Below are 9,190 nucleotides of genomic sequence, written 5' to 3' on the forward strand. Positions count from 1 at the left end.
CTCTTTCAAATTTAATTTCTTTCTTTTTTCAAAGATACTTGCTATCAATTAATGATTTGATTCAACATTTCAAGTATGTTGCCTTTTCTGTTGAGAAAGGTTTAATGTTTGAATCATATCTTTTCTTGTTAGGCAAGTCATTAATTTTCAAAATCACATCTTTTTAAAATGTTTTTCAAATCATATCTTCTCAATCACATCTTTTTTTTAAAACTAATCAAATCTTCTTAACCACATCTTTTTCAAAATAGTTTTCAATCAAATCTTTTTGATTTCTAATTCCAAAATCTTTTTCAAAAAAACACTTCACTTCCTTCCCACTTTCATTTTCGAAAATTAGGTAATGTTTTTCAAAAATGTTTTCAAAATTTTCACTTAATTTTCGAAAATTACTTCCCTTCTTCTCACATCCTTCTATTTATGGACTAACACTATTCCTTAATGCAAAATTCGAACTCCATCTCCTTTGACAAGTTCGAATTTTCTACTTCTGTCTTCTACTCTTCTTTTCCTCTGACACTTCAAGGAATCTCTATACTGTGACATAGAGGATTCCACATTTTCTTGTTCTCTTCTCTTTCATATGAGCAGGAGCAAAGACAAAGGTATTCTTGTTGAGGCTGATCCTGAACCTGAAAGGACCTTGAAGAGAAAGCTAAGAGAAGCCAAAGCACAACTCTCTTTAGAGGACCTGACCGACTTCTTCAAAGGAGAAGAACACATGGCAGCTGGAAACAACAATGCCAACAATGCAAGGAAGGTGCTGGGTGACTTTACTGCACCTACTCCTAATTTCTATGGGAGAAGCATCTCTATCCCTGCCATTGGAGCAAACAACTTTGAGCTTAAGCCTCAATTAGTTTCTCTAATGCAACAGAATTGCAAGTTCCATGGACTTCCATTGGAAGATCCTCATCAGTTCTTAGCTGAGTTCTTACAAATCTGTGACACTGTCAAGACTAATGGGGTTGACCCTGAGGTCTACAGACTTATGCTATTCCCTTTTGCTGTAAGAGACAGAGCTAGAACATGGTTGGACTCTCAACCTAAAGAAAGCCTGGACTCTTGGGAAAAGCTAGTCATTGCCTTCTTGGCAAAGTTCTTTCCACCTCAAAAATTGAGTAAGCTTAGAGTGGAAGTCCAAACCTTCAGACAGAAGGAAGGAGAATCCCTCTATGAAGCTTGAGAAAGATACAAACAATTAATCAGAAAGTGTCCTTCTGATATGCTTTCTGAATGGAGCATCATAGGTATTTTCTATGATGGTCTCTCTGAACTATCCAAGATGTCTTTGGATAGCTCTGCAGGAGGATCTCTTCATCTGAAGAAGACGCCTACTGAAGCTCAAGAACTAATTGAAATGGTTGCAAATAACCAATTCATGTACACTTCTGAGAGAAATCCTGTGAACAATGGGGCTAGTCAGAAGAAAGGAGTTCTTGAGATTGACACTCTGAATGCCATATTGGCTCAGAATAAAATATTGACCCAACAAGTCAATATGATTTCTCAAAGTCTGTCTGGAATACAAAATGCACCAAGCAGTACTAAAGAAGCTTAATCTGAGGAAGAAGCTTATGATCCTGAGAACCCTATGGAAACACCTACAATCCTTGATGGAGGAATCATCCAAATCTTTCATGGAAGGATCAACAGAGACCTCAACAAGGTTTCAATAACAATAATGGTGGAAGAAACAGGTTTAGCAATAGCAAACCTTTTCCATCATCTTCTCAGCAATAGACAGAGAGTTCTAAGCAGAATACCTCTGACTTAGCAACCATGGTCTCTGATCTAATCAAAACCACACAAAGTTTCATGACTGAAACAAGGTCCTCCATCAGAAACTTGGAAGGACAAGTGGGTCAGCTGAGCAAGAAAATTACTGAACTCCCTCCTAGTACTCTTCCAAGCAATACAGAAGAAAATCCAAAAGGAGAGTGCAAGGCCATCAACATGGCCAAATTTTGGGAAGGAGAAGAGGCAGTGAACGCCACTGAGGAAGGCCTCACTGGGCGTCCACTGGCCTCCAATGAGTTCCCCAATGAGGAACCATGGGAATCTGAGGCTCAAACTGAGACCATAGAGATTCCATTGGACTTACTTCTGCCATTCATGAGCTCTGATGAGAATTCTTCCTCTGAAGAGGATGAGTATGTCACTGAAGAGCAAGTTGCTAAATACCTTGGAGCAATCATGAAGCTAAATGACAAGTTATTTGGAAATGAGACTTGGGAGGATGAATCCCCTTTGCTCACCAAAGAACTGGATGACTTGTCTAGGCAGAAACTGCCTCAAAAGAGACAGGATCCTGGGAAGTTTTCAATACCTTGTACCATAGGCACCATGACCTTCAAGAAGGCCTGGTGTGACTTAGGGTCAAGTGTAAACCTCATGCCTCTCTCTGTAATGGAGAAGTTAGGGATCTTTGAGGTGCAAGCTGCAAAAATCTCACTAGAGATGGCAGACAATTCAAGAAAACAAGCCCATGGACTTGTAGAGGATGTTCTGGTTAAAGTTGAAGACCATTACATCCCTACTGATTTCATAGTCCTAGAGACTGGGAAGTGCATGGATGAATCCATCATCCTTGGCAGACCCTTCCTAGCCACTGCAAAGGCTAGGATTGATGTTGATAGAGGAGAGTTGATCATTCAAGTGAATGAAGAATCCCTTATGTTTAAGGCTCAAGGATATCCCTCTATCATCATGGAGAGGAAGCATGAAGAGCTTCCCTCAAAACAGAGCCAAACAGAGCCCCCACAGTCAAACTCTAAGTTTGGTGTTGGGAGGCCACAACCAAACTCTAAGTTTGGTGTTGAACCCCCACATTCAAACTCTAAGTTTGGTGTTGGGAGGTTCCAACATAGCTCTGAGCATTTCTGAGGCTCCATGAGAGTCCTCTGTCAAGCTAATGACATTAAAGAAGCGCTTGTTGGGAGGCAACCCAATGTTTTATAATTAACTATTTTCTTTTGTTATTTTATGTCTTTTGTAGGTTGATGATCATAAGAAGTCACAAAATCAATGAAAAAAGCAAAAGCAGAATGAAAAACAGGAAGAAAAACAGCACACCCTGGAGGACGCACCTACTGGCGTTTAAACGCCAGTGAGGTTAGCTGTTGGGCGTTTAACGCCCAGTCTGGCACCATTCTGGGCGTTTAACGCCAGAAAGGGGCACCAGACTGGCGTTAAACGCCACAAAGGGGCAAGAAGCTGGCGTTAAACGCCAGAAATGGGCACCAGCCCGGCGTTTAACGCCAGAAATGGCTAAAAACGTGATTTTGTTTGCCATTTGGTGCAGGGATGACTTTTCCTTGACACCTCAGGATCTGTGGACCCCACAGGATCCCCACCTACCCTACCACTCTCTCTCTTCTTCACCCATTCACCAATCACCTCAACACCTCTTCCCCAAAAACCCCTCACCTATCAAATCCCATCTTTCTCTTCACCACTCACATCCATCCTTCACAAAACCCCACCTACCTCACCATTCAAATTCAAACCACTTTCCCTCCCACACCCACCCTCAAATAGCCGAACCCTACCCTTCCCCTCTCCTATATAAACCCCCCTTCACTCCTTCATTTTCACACATCCTAAACACCATTTCTCTCCCCTTTGGCCGAACACAAAAGCCATTCCCTTCTTCCTCATTTCTTCTTCTTCTACTCTCTTCTTTCTTCTTTTGCTCGAGGACGAGCAAACATTTTAAGTTTGGTGTGGTAAAAGCATTGCTTTTTGTTTTTCCATAACCATTTATGGCATCCAAGGCCGGAGAAACCTCTAGAAAGAGGAAAGGGAAGGCAAAAGCTTTCACCTCCGAGTCATGGGAGATGGAAAGATTCATCTCAAGGGTGCATCAAGACCACTTCTATGAAGTTGTGGCCTTGAAAAAGGTGATCCCCGAGGTCTCTTTTTCACTCAAAAAGAGTGAATATTTGGAGATCCGACATGAGATCCGAAGAAGAGGTTGGGAAGTTCTTACCAACCCCATTCAACAAGTCGGAATCTTGATGGTTCAAGAGTTCTATGCCAATGCATGGATCACCAAGAACCATGACCAAAGTGTGAACCCGGATCCAAAGAATTATCTTACTATGGTTCGGGGGAAATACTTGGACTTTAGTCCGGAAAGTGTGAGGTTGGCGTTCAACTTGCCCATGATGCAAGGAGATGAACATCCTTACACTAGAAGGGTCAACTTTGATCAAAGGTTGGACCAAGTCCTCACAATCATATGTGAAGAGGGCGCCCAATGGAAGAGAGATTCAAGAGGAAAGCCGGTTCAATTGAGAAGGCATGACCTCAAACCCGTGGCTAGAGGATGGTTGGAGTTTATCCAACGCTCAATCATTCCCACTAGCAACCGGTCCGAAGTTACCATAGACCGGGCTATCATGATTCATAGCATCATGATTGGAGAAGAAATAGAAGTTCATGAGGTTATAGCCCAAGAACTCTATAAGGTGGCGGACAAGTCCTCTACCTTGGCAAGGTTAGCCTTTCCTCATCTCATTTGTCACCTCTGTTATTCAGTTGGGGTTGACATAGAGGGAGACATCCCTATTGATGAGGACAAGCCCATCACTAAGAAGAGGATGGAGCACACAAGAGACCCCACTCATCATGAGATCCCTGAGATGCCTCAAGGGATGCACTTTCCTCCACAAAATTATTGGGAGCAACTAAACACCTCCCTAGGAGAATTAAGTTCCAACATGGGACAACTAAGGGTGGAGCATCAACAACACTCCATCATCCTCCATGAAATTAGAGAAGATCAAAGAATCATGAGAGAGGAGCAAAAAAGACAAGGAAGAGACATTGAGGAGCTCAAGCACTCCATAGGATCTTCAAGAGGAAGAAAGAGCCGCCATCACTAAGGTGGACCCGTTCTTTGATTTCCTTGTTCTTTATTCTTCTATTTTTCGAATTTTAGTGCTTATGTTTATCTATGTTTGTGTCTTGTGATCATTAGTGTCTTAGTGTCTATGCCTTAAAGTTATGAATGTCCTATGAATCCATCACCTTTCTTGAATAAAAACGTGCTTAATTGAAAAAGAAAGAATTGCATGAATTTTGAATTTTATAACAGTTTGATTATTTTGATGTGGTGGCAATATTTTTGTTTTCTGAATGTATGCTTAAACAGTGCATATGTCTTTTGAATTTGTGATTCATGAATGTTGGCTCTTGAAAGAATGATGAAAAAGGAGACATGTTACTGAGGATCTGAAAAATCATTAAAATGATTCTTGAAGCAAGAAAAAGCAATGAATATTCAAAAAAAAAAACGAAAAACGAAAAAAAAAAGAGAAGAAAGAAAGAAAAAGAAAAAAAAATAAAGTTGTGATCCAAGGCAAAAAGAGTGTGCTTAAGAACCCTGGACACCTCTAATTGGGGACTTTAGCAAAGCTGAGTCACAATCTGAAAAGGTTCACCCAATTATGTGTCTGTGGCATGTATGTATCCGGTGGTAATACTGGAAGACAGAGTGCTTTGGGCCACAGCCAAGACTCAATAAGTAGCTTTGTTCAAGAATCATCATACTCTACTAGGAGAATCAATAACACTATCTGGATTCTAAGTTCCTAAAGAAGCCAATCATTCTGAATTTCAAAGGATAGAGTGAGATGCCAAAACTATTCAGAGGCAAAAAGCTAAAAGCCCCGCTCATCTAATTAATACTGATCTTCATAGATGTTTTTGGAATTCATTGCATATTCTCTTCTTTTTATCTTATTGATTTTCAGTTGCTTGAGGACAAGCAACAATTTAAGTTTTGTGTTGTGATGAGCGGATAATTTGTACACTTTTTGGCATTGTTTTTAGTATGTTTTTAGTATAATCTAGTTAGTTTTTAGTATATTTTTATTAGTTTTTAGTTAAAATTCACTTTTCTGGACTTTACTATGAGTTTGTGTGTTTTTCTGTGATTTCAGGTATTTTCTGGCTGAAATTGAGGGACCTGAGCAAAAATCTGATTCAGAGACTAAAAAGGACTGCAGATGCTGTTGGATTCTGACCTCCCTGCACTCGAAGTGGATTTTCTGGAGCTACAGAAGCCCAATTGGCGCGCTCTCAACGGCGTTGGAAAGTAGACATCCTGGGCTTTCCAGCAATATATGATAGTCTATACTTTGCCCAAGATTTGATGGCCCAAACCGGCGTTCAAAGTCACCCTCAGGAATCCCAGCGTTAAACGCTGGAACTGGCACCAAAATGGGAGTTAAACGCCCAAACTGGCATAAAAGCTGGCGTTTAACTCCAAGAGAAGTCTCTGCACGAAAAATGCTTCATTGCTCAGCCCAAGCACACACCAAGTGGGCCCGGAAGTGGATTTTTATGTCATTTACTCATTTCTGTAAACCTTAGGCTACTAGTTTTCTATAAGTAGGACCTTTTACTATTGTATAGAGATATCGAGGGGTAGCTATCTTCATTGTTATGCTATCTTAGATCATTGGGAGGCTGGCCATTCGGCCATGCCTAGACCTTGTTCTTATGTATTTTCAACGGTGGAGTTTCTACACACCATAGATTAAGGTGTGGAGCTCTGCTGTACCTCGAGTATTAATGCAATTACTATTGTTCTTCCATTCAATTCCGCTTGTTCTTGTTCTAAGATATCACTTGTTCTTCAACTTGATGGATGTGATGATCCGTGACACTCATCATCATTCTCACCTATGAATGTGTGACTGACAACCACCTCCGTTCTACCTTCGATTGGGTGAATATCTCTTGGATTCCTGATTGCACGATGCATGGTTGATCGCCTGACAACCGAGTGCTCGTCTGACAAACGAGCCAACCATTCCGTGAGATCAGAGTCTTTGTGGTATAGGCTAGAACTGATGGCGGCATTCAAGAGAATCCGGAAGGTCTAACCTTGTCTGTGGTATTCTGAGTAGGATTCAATAATTGAATGACTGTGACGTGCTTCAAACTCCTAGCAGGCGGGGCGTTAGTGACAGACGCAAAAGAATCGATGGATTCTATTCCGGCCTGACCGAGAACCGACAGATGATTACCCATGCTGTGACAGAGCATAGGCAGCGTTTTCACTGAGAGGATGGGAGGTAGCCATTGACAACGGTGAAACCCTACATAAGCTTGCCATGGAAAGGAGTAAGAAGGATTGGATGAAGACAGTAGGAAAGCAGAGAGACGGAAGGGAAGGTATCTTCATGCGCTTATCTGAAGTTCCTACCAATGAATTACATAAGCACCTCTATCTTTATCTTATTGTTTATTTTCGTTCATCATCATATCCATTTGAGTTTGCCTGACTAAGATTTACAAGATGACCATAGCTTGCTTCATACTAACAATCTCCGTGGGATCGACCCTTACTCGCGTAAGGTTTATTACTTGGACGACCCAGTGCACTTGCTGGTTAGTTGTGCGAAGTTGTGTAATGCCATGGTATTGAACACCAAGTTCTTGGAGTTCATGACCAGGGATTATGAGAGTTGTGAAAAGTATTGTTCACAATTTCGCGCACCAATCACTAAGCCAAGATTCATTAAGGTCATGGCTCCTAAGGGAAAACAAACCAATTTAAGAGGAAAGAAAGAGAATAATCCAAAGAATCTTTGGAACCAAGAGAAGTTCTTAACCAAAGAACATGAAGACCATTATCACAAAATAATGGGTCTGAGGTCAGTGATCCCGGAAGTTAAATTTGATCTGAAAGAAGATGAATATCCGGGGATCCAAGAACAAATTCGAAACAGAGGATGGGAAGTTCTAACCAATCCTGAAATAAAGGTTGGAAGGAACATGGTTCAGGAATTCTACTCTAATCTGTGGCTAACAGATAAGCAGAGAATGACTGGAACTGCTTACCATACCTACAGAACCATGGTCAGAGGGAAAGTTATGTACTTCCATCTGGACAAAATAAGAGAAATCTTCAAACTACCTCAACTGCAAGATGATCCTGATTCCTTCAATAGGAGGATGGTGAGAGCAGATAAAGGGTTGGATCAAGTTCTAGAGGACATATGCCTCTCTGGAACTAAGTGGATAACCAATTCAAAGGGTGTCCCAAACCAACTCAAGAGGGGAGACCTCAAACCAATTGCAAGAGGTTGGCTAGACTTTATTGGGCGTTCCATATTGCCCACTAGCAACCGTTCTGAGGTCACCATCAAGAGAGCGGTGATGATTCATTGCATTATGCTTGGAAAAGAAGTGGAGGTTCATCATGTGATTGCTTGTGAGATCTACACAATTGCAAATAAGAATTCTACTGAAGCCACATTGGCTTACCCAAGCTTGATCTCCTTGCTCTGTAAAGAGGCTGGGGTGAAGATGGGAATAGATGAGTTCATACCCATTGAACACCCAATCACCAAGAAGTCAATGGAAGGACAAATGCAAGACAACTCTATCAAGAGGAGGGCGCAGGAATTCCTCCCTGAATTCCCAAGAATTGACGACTGGACCAGCCTAGAAGCATCTATCACCAAGTTGCAAGAGACTATGGAGCAACTGAAGGAAGAACAGCAGAATCAGAACTGCATGCTCTGTAAATTGCTGAAAGAACAAGAGAAGCAGGGGCGTGAACTCCAAGAGTTGAAACGCCAAAAGCTCTCCTCTCAAGTTGAGGGAGCATCCACTTCTCAAAATCAAGGTTGTTGAGTCCTAACTCTGTGAAAACCTCTATCATTAGGAGCCTACTTTTTGCGTTTTGTTTCTTTTATTTTGTTTTCTATTTTTGTTTTATTTTAGTCTCATCTTATATCTATTTTTGAGTCTTGATCTTAATTCATAATTAATAAAATTTAAAATTCATGTCTTAAAGCTATGAATGTCCTATGAATCCATCACCTCTCTTAAATGAAAAATGCTTTAATAAAAAAAAAGAACAAGAAGTACAGGATTTCGAAATTTATCCTTGAAACTAGTTGAATTAGTTTGATGTGGTGACAATAATTTTTGTTTTCCGAATGAATGCTTGAACAGTGCATATGTCTCTTGAAATTGATGTTTTGAGAATGTTGAAATTGTTGGCTCTTGAAAGAATGATGGAAAAAGAGAACTGTTATTGAGGATCTGAAAAATCATCTAATTGATTCTTGAAACAAAAAAAAAGTAGTAGATACAAAAAAAAAATTTCGAAAAAAAAAGAGAGAAAAGGAAAAGAAAAAAAAATAATAAAGTTGTGATCCAAGGC

At 40.6% G+C, this 9,190-nt stretch overlaps 1 non-coding gene across 1 annotated transcript; it reads right to left on the reverse strand.

Annotated features, from left to right (window-relative positions):
- Positions 1-1,123: 1,123 nt before the first annotated feature.
- Positions 1,124-1,231, reverse strand: LOC112700240 (small nucleolar RNA R71). Its single transcript, XR_003153152.1, has one exon. It is a non-coding gene; the product is annotated as a small nucleolar RNA R71 (small nucleolar RNA).
- Positions 1,232-9,190: the final 7,959 nt, after the last annotated feature.

Source organism: Arachis hypogaea, chromosome 6, assembly GCF_003086295.3.
Source record: "Arachis hypogaea cultivar Tifrunner chromosome 6, arahy.Tifrunner.gnm2.J5K5, whole genome shotgun sequence".
Classification (NCBI taxonomy): domain Eukaryota; kingdom Viridiplantae; phylum Streptophyta; class Magnoliopsida; order Fabales; family Fabaceae; genus Arachis; species Arachis hypogaea.